At 38.2% G+C, this 16,694-nt stretch overlaps 1 long non-coding RNA gene across 1 annotated transcript; it reads left to right on the top strand.

The window, feature by feature from the left end:
- Positions 1 to 7,969: 7,969 nt before the first annotated feature.
- On the top strand, positions 7,970 to 10,959 carry LOC149319877 (uncharacterized). Its single transcript, XR_016279900.1, has 3 exons — positions 7,970 to 8,166; positions 9,548 to 9,615; positions 9,855 to 10,959. It is a non-coding gene; the product is annotated as an uncharacterized LOC149319877 (long non-coding RNA).
- Positions 10,960 to 16,694: the final 5,735 nt, after the last annotated feature.

Below are 16,694 nucleotides of genomic sequence, written 5' to 3'. Positions count from 1 at the left end.
TACAAAAACAGCACTATTGTTTCAATCAATTCCTATAATGTAGAATTATTTACTTTGTCATGTGTGCTCATTCTAGTACTGTAGATATGAGCATGTTGTTCATCCCCTTTGTCTTTCAGAAATTGCTATGTTTTGTTCAAGGCCAATACCTACTCATTTTCTGAAGTATGCCATGATCGTGGAACCTTAGAGATTTCAAAGTTATAAAGCAAACAAATATATATTTAAGACTCCAGAAAGTTGCTGGATAAGAGATGACAGTTCGTGGTTATGGGACTAGGCACTGAACTACCACAAGGGCTTGTTCCCACTATCAAATACAGTGAATTGCAATTCAGAGCAAATGACCCTCATTCCCATTTGAACCCAGTTCCTGTCGCGATGTGATCGAACCTGTCATGATGAAGCGAGGCAAAGGCAAAAGAACCATATTTTTCAGACACCAGATTAAAAGAAGTTATTTTGAAAAAATGCAATTCCAAAGAATGTTGAGCAAGTGGGAATGACAGATTGGAATTGCAGCATTCTGGAGGGGAGGGACTAACAGCAGAGGGGTGTTTACCATCCCTCCCCTTTTAAAAAACAAAATGAATCAATGAAGCGACAGAATGGTTTAGCACCTACTTGCAAAGGTGCTAAACCACCCTATTGCTTCATTGATTAATTTTATTTACAAAAAAAGAAAGAAAAGTATCCTGTTCTTTCGTTATTCACAATGAGTTGAGCGTGGTACTAGACAGGGATGCCCGCTGTCACCAATTCTTTTTGTTCTTGCTTTTGAAGTTCTGCTTAACAAAATTAGAGAAAATTCGTTGTTTAAAGGAATTAAAATAAAAAATCATACTTATAAGGCAAGAGCATTTGCGGATGATCTGATTTGCTTTATGGAAGACCCGCTACAAGAAATTGGATATTTAAATAATATTTTAGAAGAATTTGCATATTATTCAGGACTAAAAATAAACCAAAGTAAGATTACATTCATAACTAAAAATTTATCAGCTGAGGAGGATAATGAATTTTGTAAGATCTCAGGATATAAGGTTAGTAAAAAAGCGAAGTACTTAGGTATCTATTTAACAAGTAGAAATATAGACCTCTTTTCAAACAATTATGGAAAAGTATGGAAGGATATAAAAAGAGATAGGGGCGGGGTACAGACCGCCGCTTTGCGGCGGTCTGCCGCCGCCACCAGTAGGTCCGCGGGGGAGCCGGAGCCTTCAGACGGCCCGACTCCCGCGCGGACCGAAAAAAGAAGCTCCAAAATGGAGCTTCTTTTACGGTCGCGTTTGCGACGTAGCGAGGCGCCAGGGGCGCGCTCGCTACGTCAGAAGCGGCGCGACACGTCTGGACGCTGTGCGTCCAGTACGTAAAGATGGCGGCGCCCATGTAGAAGGGGCGCCGCCATCTTGTACGTATTCTATACGTACTAGGGTTAGGGGGGTGCGGAAGCACCGCCCCTTCCTAACCCTAGTACGTATAGAAGACGTACTATATGGCGGTATGTATCCCGCCTTAATTTCATGGACTAAACTTCAATTATCTTTTTCGGGGAGGATAGTGTCCATTAAAATCAATGTACTTCTGAGATTTTTGTATTTGTTTTTGAATTTTCCGATCATTTCAGCTGAGAAATATTTTACAGTTTGGCAAAAAGAACTCTCCAAATTCTTATGGGAAGGCAAACGTCCAAGAGTTAAGTGGAAGGTTCTAACAGATAATCTGGAAAGGGGGGGATGTGCTCTCCCGAATTTAAAATTATATTATTTTGCAGCATGTTTATGCTGGTCAGAAAATTGGGTTAATTTAACAGATGACAAATTGCTGAACTTAGAAAGCCGTGACTTAAGATATGGTTTACACGGTTATTTATGGTATGGCAAAGATAAAGAGCATAAGGAATTCAAACATCATTTTTTAAGAAGATCTTTAATTTGGGTTTGGAATAGGATCAAAATGATATATTATGGAAAAATTCCTTCTTGGGTTTCTCCACAAGAAGCGTTATATAGTAGAACTAAGGATGAATTTACAAAATGGATAAGATATAGAGATTTGTTAGATTGGGTTGATGCTGATAAGGTTGTTGTAAAAACTAGAGACCAACTAATTGCATCAGGTTTTATGATTGATTGGTATCTATATCTCCAGTTGAATGCAAGATTTGAAATGGACTTAAATAAAACGGGTATCACCAAGGTGGAGAATGATTTAGATTCTATACTTGAAGATAAAAAAGGGAAACATTTATCTAAATATTATAAATCACTAAAGGAAAGGAATCTAGAGGGTGAGACCATCAAACATTCAATGATAAGGTGGGCACAAGATGTAGGGAGCCCTATTCAACTGGAAGATTGGGAAAAATCATGGAGAATAACTAAAAAAATTACTGCTTGTCAAAATCTTAAAGAGAACTATATTAAGATGTTGTATAGGTGGTATATGACTCCCACTAAAATTAAATTAAAATCTATAATATGGATCTACTAAGTGTTGGAAGTGTCATACTCAAGAAGGGGCTTTCTTCCACTTATGGTGGAAGTGTGGGATAGCTAATGAATATTGGAGAAGTATATGTAAGAAAATAGCTGAGACATTACAAAAGGACATTCCATTTTACCCTTTACTCTTTTTGTTGAATATGACTAATAGGCTTGATAAGGAAACTGAGAAAAAGTAATTTGATTTTATATATGGTTACGCTAGCTAGATTATTATATGCTCAGTATTGGAAAAATTCACAGACACCGAAAGAATGGATATTTAGTAGAAGAATGGATATTTAGACTGAAAGAAGTCAGGAATCTAGATTTGTTAACAGCTGCTTTGCAGGATAAATCTGTAAACAAAGTAATTGAAGAATGGCACTGTGTAGACCTATACTTTGGAATAGCTCTTGATTAGTTGGAAGGAATCAATTTATTGCTATAAGATCTTTGTGAGTTAATGATTAATATTGGACAAGGTAGATAGGATTAATAATCAATTATTGTACAATACTAGTAAAGGTTTTTTTTTGTTTAGAACCTCATGTGTAAACTGAGTAATCAGGTCTTCTGAAGATGTCTTGGAAGGTGGTTTAATAGGTTATTAATTTGTGGAATAATAGCATATGTTATGTGTTACTTGTTGTTGTTAGTTGCAATGTCTGTATATATTGTATATAATTTTCAATAAAGGTTTCAAATTTTAAAAAAAGAAAGAAAGAAAGAAAGAAAGAAAGAAAGAAAAGAAAAGAAAAGAAAACATGTCCTGTCCTCCTTCCCACAAGCCTCTCTGAGTCTCCCTGTCCTCCGTTTCCAAACCTCTCTGTGTCCCCCTTTCCTCCATTTCCAAGACCTGGGTATCCCAGGGGTTTGGAGGGGACTCTGGGATGCCAAGATTTAAAGATCTAAGCATCCCAGGGGGTTGGAGGTGGGCCCTGGGATGCCTAAACTGGGAGATCTAGGCATCCCAGGGTTTTGGAGGAGGGGCTTGAGATGCCTAGATTGGGAGATCTACGCATCCCAAGGGTTTGGAGGGGGCTCTGGGATGCCTAGATCAGTGGATCTAGATATCCCAGTGGTTTGGGGGTGGCTGGGATGCCTAGATCGGGAGATCTAGGCATCCCAGGGGTTTGGAGGGGGCTCTGGGATGTCTAGATCAGGAAATCTAGGCATTTCAGGGGTTTGGAGGGGGCTCTGGGATGCCTAGATCGGGAGATCTACGCATCCCAGGGGTTTGGGGTGGCTGGGATGCCTAGATCAGAACATCTAGGTATCCCAGGTTTTTTTTGGGGGGGGGGGGTAGGATGCCTAGATCAGAAGATCTAGGCATCCCAGGGGTTTGGAGGGGCTCTGTCAAATTTGTCAAAAGCCCAGGCTGCTGCTTATGTCACTGTGATCGACAGTCATTTTGCAGCGGCTCAAGTAGTGGGAACGACAACCGTGCAAAAAATAAAATCCGATTACACTGGGTTAAGAAAAGATCTGCTTTATAGTTGGAACCAGAGGCTTTTTCTGAATCAATTTCCAATGAGGAGCAAAGTTGAATCAAGAAGTGAATTACCCAGTAAGTGGGAATGAGCCCCAAGAAACAAAGCTGAAAGATATAGTATTTTCCTGAGACAATAGATATCTATCCACAGAGAAGAGTATTGCGTGATTACATTACAGCCAAATGAATGAACACTATAAAAAGTACTTCAAAAGGAATGTAAAACTTCTTAACATAACATTTTAACACATTTGAAATGCCTTAATGTAACTTAAGACTGGAACTTGGGAAAATTACTTTTTGGACTAAAATAGAGTCCCACAGCCAGCATGACCATTGTGGGATGCTGCGAGTCATGAAAAAGTATTTTTTTCCAAACTGTACATAAAACCAAAGTCTATCTAGAGCAGCATCCTACTTACCATATAGATGACTCTGGAAACATGCTCTCCATGCCCTTGGCAGAGGTAGTCCTAATTAACCCTCTTCTGTCCCACTTTGTCAGCTGCTTTTAAAATGTCCCAGTTTTTTTTCTCCTCCTTCCACTTTCCCTCTGTCCTCAGCTTACTTCAGTAGCTGCAAACTTGTTGTTCAAAGTACAAAAGTAGTTTGCACTTAACTCAGCAGGGGTAAAGAGAGAGGAGGGGGCAGAATTTTGTCCTTCTTGGTACACTCAGGCAAAAGCAAACTGTTGCAGTCTCTTTTAGCCATTTTAATTACACTATAATTGGTCACGTGTGTTGGTCCCACACGTTCCGGTTTTCATTTGTGAAATGCTGGTGATAAGTTGTAAGTCCACAAATAAGACAGTTAAGTTTATCGCACGGGGCATAAACCGTTCCCCAGCGCGTTCTAACGGGGACGAGCGTAGGCGCGCATGGAGCGCGATGGGCACCGGATGGGGCCCAAAACGCGACTTTATCGCACGAGGGAACGCCGCCGCCGCCACGCGTTCCCATTGCGTCCCAATTCTGTTCCAGAGGGCGCCATTTCTGGGGACTGTTTCAAAGCGTCTGCAGATGGCAAGCCCTATTTTTCTTAATGGAGGCACGTTCACCACACCACCATTAAGAAAAATGGGACTCGAGCACATGCAGATTTTGCTATCTGCTGGGGGGAAGTCTGGAAAGGATCCCCCGTGGATATGAAGGTCTAACTGTAATGTGTTTTAATTGATGATGTTAATTATTAATGTGTTGTTGTTCCCTACCTCCATCCATGAGGAGAACTATTGACACAAAAGCAACAAAACTACCTAATAATATTATTTGTTTGTGCTGTTATGTACTTTCAAGCCGAATGTGATGGTGACCCTATTATAGGGTTTTCCTGGCAGGATTTGCCTTTGCTGGGAGAGAGTGATGCCCAAAGTCACCCAGTGAGTTTCCACAGTTGAGCAGGAATTTAAACTCTGGTCTTCCAGTCTTAGTATAGCACCCAAACTGTTATATCACAATGTTCTTAATAATATATGATACAGAATTGTTCTCAAACGCTGCATTTTAAACCCCCAACTGAAATCCAGTGCTCCATGCAGACAAAGCTCTGCCATTTTGATGTAATGTTGTTGACCTTCACATCATTTGATGTGATGTTGTTGACCTTCTGGTCAGTTTTTAACTTGTATGTTTTTTTTTCTTCTAAATTCTGCATTGGATTTAATACCTTTTAAGGAGGGGAGGGTATCAGGGATTTTATTTCTGTATTTTTAACTTTGTTAGCCACCCCGATTGTTCTCAGAGGGGCGGGATATAAATAATAATAATAATAATAATAATTATTATTATTATTATTATTTTCTTCTATAACAGGACATACCCATTTCATGGTCTACTCACAGAAAAGAATGGGAAATCTTTATGATGCATGCATCACAGTTCCTATACTACATTTGTGTGCTCCTTCATTGGTAGAGGACTCTTTTAGTCTAATGAATTCTCTTTTATTTTCATTTCATATTTATAACAATATGGCCAAAATGAAGGGATTGCAGAGCTAATGTTCTGAAGGACCACTCATTCCCTATCTCTTGGCAAAATTCCTTTAAACTTTCTCAGCAATGCATTGTTGTTGTTGCTGTTGTTGTATGTCTTCAAGTTTTTTCTGACTTATGGGATTTTCTTGACAAAATTTGTTCAGAGGGGGTTTGCCTTTGCCTTCCTCTGAAGCTGAGTGAGTGACTTGCCAAAATCACCCAGTGGGTTTCCATGACCGAGCAGGGATTCAAACCCTAGTCTCCACAATCATAGTCCAGCACACAAATCAGTACACCACACTGTCTCTCTTTAACAACGCTACTTCTTTTCTAAGCATAGAATTGTTTTTAACAAACCTCCAATCTAAGGCCCTTTCATCTTACAATAAATATACAAATTTATAGAAACAAAGATATCTTTGAATATAGCAGCAACTTCAAAGAAAGGAAAATCATTTCATCATTGACCCTACTTAGTTTAGCTTGTAAACTTTTATCTTTTATAGGACAACCTCTGGGATTGGCTGGTTTAACTTCTAACATATCAAAACCTTTTGAATGTGCATCTTCAACAGTTTATAACACTATGCTCATATTATTCTAACCTAATTTTCTAACCCTGTAGGCATTCAAGTACCAGGCTTATGTTGGAACTCACATTTTAAAAAGTAATTCTGGGGAGAGATCAATTTGGAGCAAGACTGCCTTGTTGAAGCATACGCCAACATCTGGCCACAGTTCCAATTTAAGGCACGCCCTCCCTTCCCCCTACATCCACTATTAGCCATGTAGTGAAAACTTTTGGGAAATTGTACTTACTAGAATATGAAAAAACAAGTGCTGTATCAGACAAAATTCCTATGAAGTCCAGCAATCTATTTCCACAGTAGCAAGCCACATGCCTAGGACATTTCATTTACTCATACTTCCCAGAAACTAGTATTCAGAGGCACACAACCTGTGATTCTGCAGTGGCAGCATATAGCCGTCGCCACCACAAATAATCATTGACAACCTATGAAAATGTATTTCCCTTTATTTGTCATTGCTGAGCACCCGATTGGTTGAACGGCCAAACCCAAAGGGTGTTCAGCAATGGCTCTTCTTCATCCTTGAGAAAAGTGACCAGTGGGACTTCGGTGGCATGGCCGAGCAAAAGGACGCCCTTTAGGAGATCTCCAAAGGGCGCCCGGCTACTCACGGAAAGGAGCTGCCGGGGTGAGGTACCGGCAGCTGAAAGTATTCCCCTGATGAGGGGAAGGCAGAGGGGCCCATCAAGTTTCTCTCTCGGCTGGGAATTCTAAACATCAGAGTCAGATTAAAGAGAACAATAAGAGACGGCTGAAGACCGAGAGAGGCCCTGGGCTACCACGTCCGCGTCGGCCGCTGCGAGCTGAGGCGCCGCAGCAAAGGCTTGGCCACTGCTTTTTACCATTTATTTTGGGATTCTATTGTCAATTTGCAAAAGATCGTCTCACCAGTGGAACCCCTTTCTGCGAAACGACCCAACCCGTGGTGTTTTTACTACTTGGGGTGAGTTCTCTCTTCCTCTCTCCCCCTCTTTTCATCTGCGACAAGATCAAACAAATAGGAGCTTTGGCGTTCCTGGAGGACTCTTTACTCCAATTTCTTTTGTTTCTCGGGGGAGAGGAGGAGAAGCCTCTACAAAGACTATTTTTTTTAAAACGTTAAGACACTGATGTTTTGGATGGAGAAATAAAAAAAAAAACTAACCCCCCCCCCCATGGATTAAAAAGTGGAGATAGTTCGTGTGCCGCTTCATTTGTCTTACATTGGTCAGCAGTTGGATCTACCTTCAAGGACAATTTGTTGATTGTGGGTTAGGAGAAGGAACACCAAATACTATCCTTTCTGCTCTATATGTTTTCCTTTCCTCTCCCCCTTGCCTCGTTTCTTCTTGCCTCTGAGAACGGATCCAAAGTGACTTATTGGGGTCTCCTTGGGGAGGGCAATCTGTTTGGATCTCAGCAGGATATTTCTCCCTTGCCCCTATTTCTTGACGTCTTGTAGAAAAACGTTCTTGGAGGACAAAGATTACCAGAGGAGAGCCACTGATCCTGAGCTGTGTTATATGTGTTTGGAGGACACCTAAGTTTGGAGGACAAAACGAGAGGGAGACTTGAAGTGAGAGCAAATAAGAAGCTGCACCAATTGTCTGGAACTTCTCCTTCCTCTGCCTGTTACTGGACTAAGTATTAGAAAGACATTAATTTAATTTTTATCAATTGCTAACTGATGTAAGAAATAGTATATTTGCTGTTTGGATCCTCCTTCCTTTGCTTAAGATACAAGGTACCTTTTTTATATTGGCTTTGGGAAAATAAGTAAAAGGGATTTATACAACCTTATTGAGCCTTCAGTGAATTAAAAACAACTAGGATTACTGTGGTTATATGTGTTTAGAGGACACCTAAGTTTGGAGGACAAAACGAGAGGGAGACCTGAAGTGAGAGCAAATAAGAAGCTGCACCAAGTGCTTGGAACTTCTCCTTCCTCTGCCTGTTACTGGACCAAGTATTAGAAAGACATTAATTCAATTTTTATCAATTGCTAACTGATGTAAGAAATAGTATATTTGCTGTTTGGATCCTCCTTCCTTTGCTTAAGATATAAGGTACCTTATTTTTATATTGGCTTTGGGAAAGTAAGTAAAAGGGATTTATACAATTTTATTGAGCCTTCAGTGAATCAAGAACAACTAGGATTATTGTTGTTATATGTGTTTGGAGGACACCTAAGTTTGGAGGACAAAATGGGAGGGAGACCGGAAGGGAGAACAAATAAGAAGCTGCACCAATTGTCTGGAACTTCTCCTTCCTCTGCCTTTTACTGGACTAAGTATTAGAAAGACATTAATTTAATTTTTATTAATTGCTGATGTAAGTAATATTATATTTGCTGCTTGGATCCTCTTTCCTCTGCTTAAGATATAAGGGGTGCTATATTTAATTAGACCATATTAGGCTGCCTGGTGGCTACTGGCTGTGGGTGAAGTGTGACACAGGAATCTTGAGTTTGTTATAAAGAAAAGGGAAATTTTGAAACCTCATCTGAAGGAAGCAATTTTTTCTACTAGAGGCTTGTGTATCATTGCAGGTACCTTATTTCTATATTGGCTTTGGGAAAGTAAGTAAAAGGGATTTATACAACTTTATTGAGCCTACAGTGAATCAAGAACAACTAGGATTACTGTTGCATTTCAACCAACATAGTACACAAAATAAAGTATCAAGTCAAATTAGAGAAATAAATTGAAATATACAGTATCTATTTAGCTAGACTTGAGTACAACAAGGTTTCAATTGTAACCATTGCTTAGTCTTTCTGTGATATTCCTCTATTACCATTCCATTGTTGTTTAGTTAAGAAATTTGGAGATAAAATCCCAGCTTTACCTATCTGAACCATATAGTGGTGTGATTTAACCAATAATTCCTTTGTAAAGCCTTTTCTTTAACTCTCCTCTGCTGGGTAACAACATTGTGCTTTAACTCAATTTTACTGCCGCTTTGGTACTCTCTGTGAAAATCATCTAAGCTTTTTTTCCCCATTTTTCCCCCCCAAATTCTTAAGGACTAAGTATATACATACTTGGAAGAAGACACCGCAAAGAAAGACAAAGGACCAGGGTAATTATATAGGTACAAACTACCGTCTTTTTATAAGGAAATATATTTTATGGTTGTGACTTCTGAGAGACCGTAAATGTGAATAGAATATTGGTATCTATAGAAGTTTGAGGTATATTACCCCTATTCAAAGTCTGACTAGATAAACCTTGTATATTGGGATTTTTCTGTTTAAAGAGAATCCAGTCTACTTAATCTATTGGTGGCAACAAATTCGAATCTGTCTAATTATTTTCTTTGTAACTATTAAGATGCCTGTAGGAACGAGAAAAACAGCGCAAGTCGCAATACCAACTCAAAGAAGATCATCTGCATCACTTTCTACACCAACTGATACACCCAATAAAGCAATGGAAAACAACGACTATTTGCTTGAAGAAATGAGAAGACTACAAGCAGAAACACATAAAGAAATATGGAGTTCCAGAGACGAATTGAAGAGTGAAATTGTCGAAGTTAAAGCCAGACTGGATAAGATCGACTTAGATATAGTAACTATTAAAGGAAAAGTAAACAATCTGGAAAGGAGAACGGAGGTTCTAGAAAAGCAGAGAGAGGATGAAATCAAGGAGTCAAAGGAAGAACAGGAACAAATGTTAAGGATTCAACTTAAACAAAGAGAAAATTGTCTAAAACTACGTGGCCTTCCGGAAAAAGTGAATGAGAATCTCTATGTAGAATTATCTCCAATTTTGGCTAAATTTATAGAGGAATCAGAAGACCACTTCCCGTGGGAGCTAGACCGTGCTTACAGACTGAACTCCAAAGTTGCCAAAATGAAGAAATTACCAAGGGACGTGGTGGTCTACTTCGTTCGAAAACAAACAAGGGATACTGTGCTGCAGCATAGCTACAAGAAAAAATTGTTGATTGACGGTAAAGAAATATTGATACTGAAAGATATCCCGGGTAAGATTTTGAAGAGAAGGAGAGACTATTATTTGGTGTCGGACAAATTAAAAAACCTTGGAATCCCTTTCAAATGGGATGAAATCGAAGGTCTACACGTATTTTGGGAAGAAAAAAGATTAAGAATCAACTCATTGGAAAAAGCTGCCAAATTATTGGAAGACCTGCGGAGTGCACACGAAAAGAAGAGATCAACTGACGTCACCAAAGGAGGGGGGGACCCTACATAAGTTGTTTTCTCTCATTAAGTTCTACAACTTCTATTTGTAGTGACTTACTATCTCGTTAACCCATTAATCACTTTTATCTCTCACGTAAGCATCACCGATTGCCCAGTCATTTATGTGTGAAAGCCTTCATATCTTTCTGGAATCTCGTTTTATAACCCATAATAATTTTGCCTTTGGGATTTTTATTAAATCTGATTGGACTGTAACTAAATTTTAAACTGCTAAATTTCTCTGTTATTAAGCTACAAACTGAATAAAGTTCTGATATTATCATATAGTGAATTATTGTTTTATTTTTAAAGGAAGTATACATTTACCATCTATCTCTTCCTTCCATTGGGGAACTCCCTGATACCTTTTTCACCTTACTCTCAAGATAAAGAAATTATCCAATTATGAAAATCTTATCTTTAAATATTAAGGGGCTAAATTCCCCCCCAAAAAGGAAAAGAGTTTCACATTTTTTAGAAAAACAGAAAGCTGACATTATATGTCTCCAAGAAACCCGTTTAAGGAAAAAGGATTCCAGGTTAGCTAAGAATTTGAAACTAGGGAGTGAATACTTATGTTCGATTAGCAAAGCTAAATGTGGATTAATCATTTATGTTAAAAATTACCTAGAATCAAAATTAATTTTGTGCGACCCGGAGGGGCACTACTTGGGGGTCGAAGTAATTTGGAATGGTGTGAAAACCTTGATGCTGGGAATCTTATGGCCCACAAGAAGGCAAGAGCAAATTCTTTAAAAAATTAAAAAGAAAAGTAGACGATTTAACATATACAAATGTGATTATGATGGGGGATTTTAATGGAGTGATGAATCCCCAATTGGACAGATGCTCAAAGAAAAAAATAAAAGAAAAGCAAGGGAAATTACCCCAATCCTTTTTTGACTTCATGGAAGACTGGAATGTAATAGAAATTTGGAGACATTTACATGAAAATCAGAGAAATTACACCTTTTATTCTGAAACGCACGATTCACTATCAAGAATCGATATGTTTTTCATATCCAATTCCTTAATAAATAAGGTCGAGAAAATGGAAATTTTGAATAGAAACCTGTCAGATCATAATCCAATAGTATTAAAAATCAAAGAGACACATAGAAACTCTAATTGGTACCTAAATGAGGAACTGTTAAAAGATGCGAGCATTGTTAAAGAAGCTAAAACAATGATGAGAAACTACTTTAACGAAAACATAAACAAAGGGGTTAACCTACCAATTGTCTGGGATGCGGCCAAAGCTGTTTTCAGAGGGTTTTTCACACAACAGAACATTAGATTTCAGAAAGAAAAGAACCAAAAGACTAGCTTATTGAACAAGGTATTGAAAGAAAAGGAAGAATTATTAGCTAAATGCCCAGGTAATAAACAAATTGTAAATGAAATTAAGGTTTTACGAAAACAACTAGAATCGATTACGACCGAAGAAATAGGGAAAAAACTGAAATTAGTCAAACAAAATCACTTCGAGCATGCAAACAAAATAGGGAAATGGTTATTTTATAGATTAAGAAAAGAAAGAAAGAAAAAGACAATTTGTAAGATTAGGAAAGGTAGTACTTTATTGACAAAACAGGAAGAAATAAAAGAAGCTTTTAGGGAATTCTTCCAAAATTTATATACAGGAAAAACAATTGAAAATGGGAAACTGGAAGTCTACCTTCACAATTGTGGTATTCAACCACTTTCTGAAGATATGAAACAAAATTTGAACCAACCAATAACGAGTTCTGAGATTGAAGAAGCTATTTCATCTTCTAAATTAGGGAAAGCCCCGGGGAACGATGGCCTAACAAATTTATTTTATAAAATATTTAAAGATGAAGTAGTTGAAACCCTTCGCAACATAATGAATGAGATACCATCAGGGAATATACCCCCATCATGGAAAGAAGCAGAAATAATATTAATTCCTAAAGAAAATAATGATCTGGAAAATCCCTCAAATTTTAGACCAATTTCCCTCCTGAACTGTGATTATAAAATTTTTGCAACCATTCTTTCAAAAAGGTTAAAAAATTGTTTGAAGGACACGATTGGGAGTGAACAAAGAGGATTCTTACCCCAAAGATTTATAAGGGATAATACGAGGTGGTTATTAGACATATTGGAGTTTTACGACAAACATTATGATAAAAAAATGGGACTCCTTTCTCTTGACCTGGAAAAAGCATTTGATTCCGTCAATTGGGACACCCTATTAAAAATCTTGATCAAATTTAACGTGGGAGATAATTTTTTGAATTGGATAAAAAAGATTTACAGCGATCAAAAAGCCCAAATTAAAATTAATGGTGATAAGACAAAACCTATCGAGATCCAAAGAGGTACAAGGCAAGGATGCCCACTATCCCCACTGTTATTCTTAATGGTGATTGAAATTTTGATTAAAAATTTTTTAGGAACTAAAGAAATTGAGGGGCTAAAGATAAAAAAGAATAATTATAAGATAAGAGCCTTTGCGGATGACATTATTCTACTTAGTGGAAATCCAGATGAAAGTATTGAAAATATAGTCGAATTACTAGATATATTTGGGGAGTTGTCGGGTTGCAAATTAAATAAAAGTAAATCAGGAATCTTGACAAAAAATCTAAACAAGGACGAACAAAGGAAAATAGAGGAATTATCGGGAATTCCAATTGTAAAAAAAATCAACTATCTAGGGCTCAAAATCTCTAATAATCTATCGGATCTATTTGCTAATAACTATGGTAAATTATGGAAGGAAATAAAAAATGATTTAATTAATTGGAATAAACTGCAGATTTCCATGATGGGAAGGATAGCGACTATAAAAATGATGGTTCTGCCAAAAATGCTATATTTATTTCAATCTATGCCCATTAAAATCCTCAACAAATGTTTTCTTGAATGGGAGAAAGATTTGTCAAAATTTGTTTGGAAGGGGGGAAAACCAAGAATCAAACTAAAACTACTACAAGATGCTAAAGAAAGAGGTGGTTTAAATCTGCCAAACTTAAAGTTATATTATGAAGCGTGTTGCCTTTTATGGACTAAGGATTGGATTCTGTTAGAGAATAATAATTTGCTAGATGTAGAAGCGGACGGAATACCCTTCGGGTGGCATGCCTATCTGATATATGGGAAAGGGGAACAAAATAGATCCTTTGCTCTTCACTGTATAAGAGGTTCACTAATTAAGGTTTGGAATAGATATAAAATGAGAACAATTCCGAATATACCGGGTTGGACCTCCCCACAAGAAGCCTTCCACAGAAAGGAAATGAATAAGGAAGGAGATTGGATTAGGTATAGTGATATTATTGACAGTAGTAAATCTGACTTGTGTTTGAAAACCAAAGACCAATTAAACAATGAAGGGTGGAACATAAACTGGTTTGTCTATAAGCAATTACAAGAACAATTCAAAGTTGATAAAAAAGAATTTGGATTTGCCCCATCTCGAGATAAATCGGAACTAATTCAGTGTATGGTAGAAAATACCAAAAATGTGATAGGGAAGATTTACAAACTGCTATTAAGCTGGGATCTGGAAGAAGAAGTTGTGAAGCAACAGATGATCACATGGGCTAACAACATTGGGCACCCTATTAATCTAAATCAGTGGGGAAAAACTTGGAAAAACAATTTCAAATTTACGGTCTCCCAGAATCTACGTGAAAACTTTTACAAAATGTTTTTCAGATGGTACCTAACCCCGGTAAAATTGGCAAAAATGTCCAAAAATTCTAACAATAAATGTTGGAAGTGTAAGACCGAAGTTGAAACCTTTTACCACTGTTGGTGGTCATGTAAATTCGCTAAAGAATATTGGAGTATGATTAATAACCAAATTAATTTAATCATGGGTAAGGTAATTAAACACAATCCGGAATGTTTTTTGTTAGGAATCTTCGAAGAAGAAATCAAGGGGAGGGAGGGTAAATTGTTGTACTATTTGGTGACAATAGCAAGAATTTGCTACGCGCAGTACTGGAAAAGTCAGTCCAACCCCACACTGGAGGAATGGTTATTTAAGATCTATGAAGGCATTGAAATGGATAAATTGACTCAAATTTTGAAGGATAATCCTAAAACCAAGAAGAACGATGACTGGGATGGATTTTATAAATTTTTGGAATCTAAATGGGGTAATATCGCTACATGTTATGTTTGAGAGGTATATTTAAGCACTTTCTCTGTCTATAACTAATGTTTATACAATGCATTATGATTTACGAATAAGTTAATAGTCTTATTTAATTTAGGGTAGATGGGTCCACCTTGTTACATTTTTGCAATTTAAGAAAGGCATATCTGCCAAAAACAGAACAGATACTGGTGATAGGAAGTCATCTTTTTATGTTGTATGTTTGCAATTATGTTTGGGATTGGTAGAACGAGCTTGGAAGATTATCAAGAAGAGGAAACGAGGAAGAAGAAGATTAAGATTAGATGAAGAAAGTAGAAAGTGTAGAAAGTTAGTGTAGGTTGGTATTAGTTTTTATGATAGTTAAAGAAGTGGTGGTGGGGAGAGTAAGGAGTAAGAAGTAAGAAAAGATTAGGAAAGGAAGTTTAGTTGAAGGTTTAAAGATAGGGTGAGTATCTTCAATGGGGTTTCCTCTTATTCTCTTTTTTGTGTGATTTGTATGATTGGTTTGTCTGTTGTATTCATTTGTTGTTAATGTTTGTCTTTGCATTTATATTGTTGTGTTTTAATAAAATTTAATAAAAAAAAAAGAAAGAAAAGAAAAGTGACCAGTGGGGTGCCGCAGGGTTCTGTCCTGGGCCCAGTGCTATTCAACATCTTTATCAGTGACTTGGATGAAAGAATAGAGGGCATGCTTATCAAATCTGCAGATGACACAAAATTAGGAGGAATAGCTAATACCCCAGAGGACAGGATGACAATTCAAATGACCTAAAAAGATTAGAAAGTTGGGCCAAAGCTAACTATGGAGCTGAACAGACCACCCCTAAGGGGTGGCCTTCAGCCACCTCTGTCTTCGCTGGATCGGGGCCATGGCGAGTACATGCTGCAGCCCCAATCTGGCCTTTCCAAAGCACAAAAAGGAGCCGAAAAAATCTGGCCACAGCACCAGAGGAGTGCCATGATGCTGCCCACCATGCGGTGGGATGCATGGCATCATGCTGGCATGGAGGCAGAGTTGGGGCATACATCATGCCCCCACTCCACCCTAATGCCAGCATCTGTCAAGGTTGAAAATGAATTTCAACATGGACAAGTGTAAGGAGCTTATCCCATGAACAAATAAACTGGCTTACCTTTTCTAGTTTGAATTCAGGATCCGGGATGCTCCCAGATGTTCATACCTAAATCGCCGCCTATCTACGCAGGATGCCACCTCTTGGATGCATCCTGGGTCCAAGCCTCACTCAACCAGCACTTTTTCAAAGTTGGGGAGCTTCTGACTCCAAAAATTGTCTGGCTGAGTGAAGCTTTGGCCCAGGATGCATCCGGGCGGCAGCATCCCATGTAGATAGGCAGCGATTTAGGTATGATAACATCTGGGGGCATGCTAGATCCTGAATTCAAGCCAGAAGAGGTAAGCCGGCTTAATTGTTCATGGGATAAGCTCCTAAGGTACTGTACTTAGGGCAAAAAATTGAAATGCATAGATATAGGATGGGGGACACCTGGCTTAATGAGATTACGTGCGAAAGTTAGCTAGGAGTCCTGGTATACCACACATTGAACATGAGTGAACAATATGATGTGGCAGCTAAAATGGCTGATATATTCTAGGCTGCATCAATAGAAGTATAATGTCTAGATCAAGGGAAGTAATAGTACCACTCTGTTCTGCTATGGTCAGGCCTCACCGGAAATACTGTGCCCAGTTCTCGGCACCACAATTCAAAAAGGATGTTGACAAGCTGGAGTATCTCCAGAGGAGGGCAACCAAAATGGTCAGGAAACCATGCCCTACGAGGAGAGACTTAGGGGTCTGGATATTTA

This window comes from Sceloporus occidentalis, unplaced genomic scaffold (assembly GCF_023333645.1).
Source record: "Sceloporus occidentalis isolate IW3139 unplaced genomic scaffold, rSceOcc1.0.p SCAF_2, whole genome shotgun sequence".
Classification (NCBI taxonomy): domain Eukaryota; kingdom Metazoa; phylum Chordata; class Lepidosauria; order Squamata; family Phrynosomatidae; genus Sceloporus; species Sceloporus occidentalis.
Note: the sequence above shows the minus strand (reverse complement) of the source record. Positions and strands in the feature narration are given on the sequence as shown.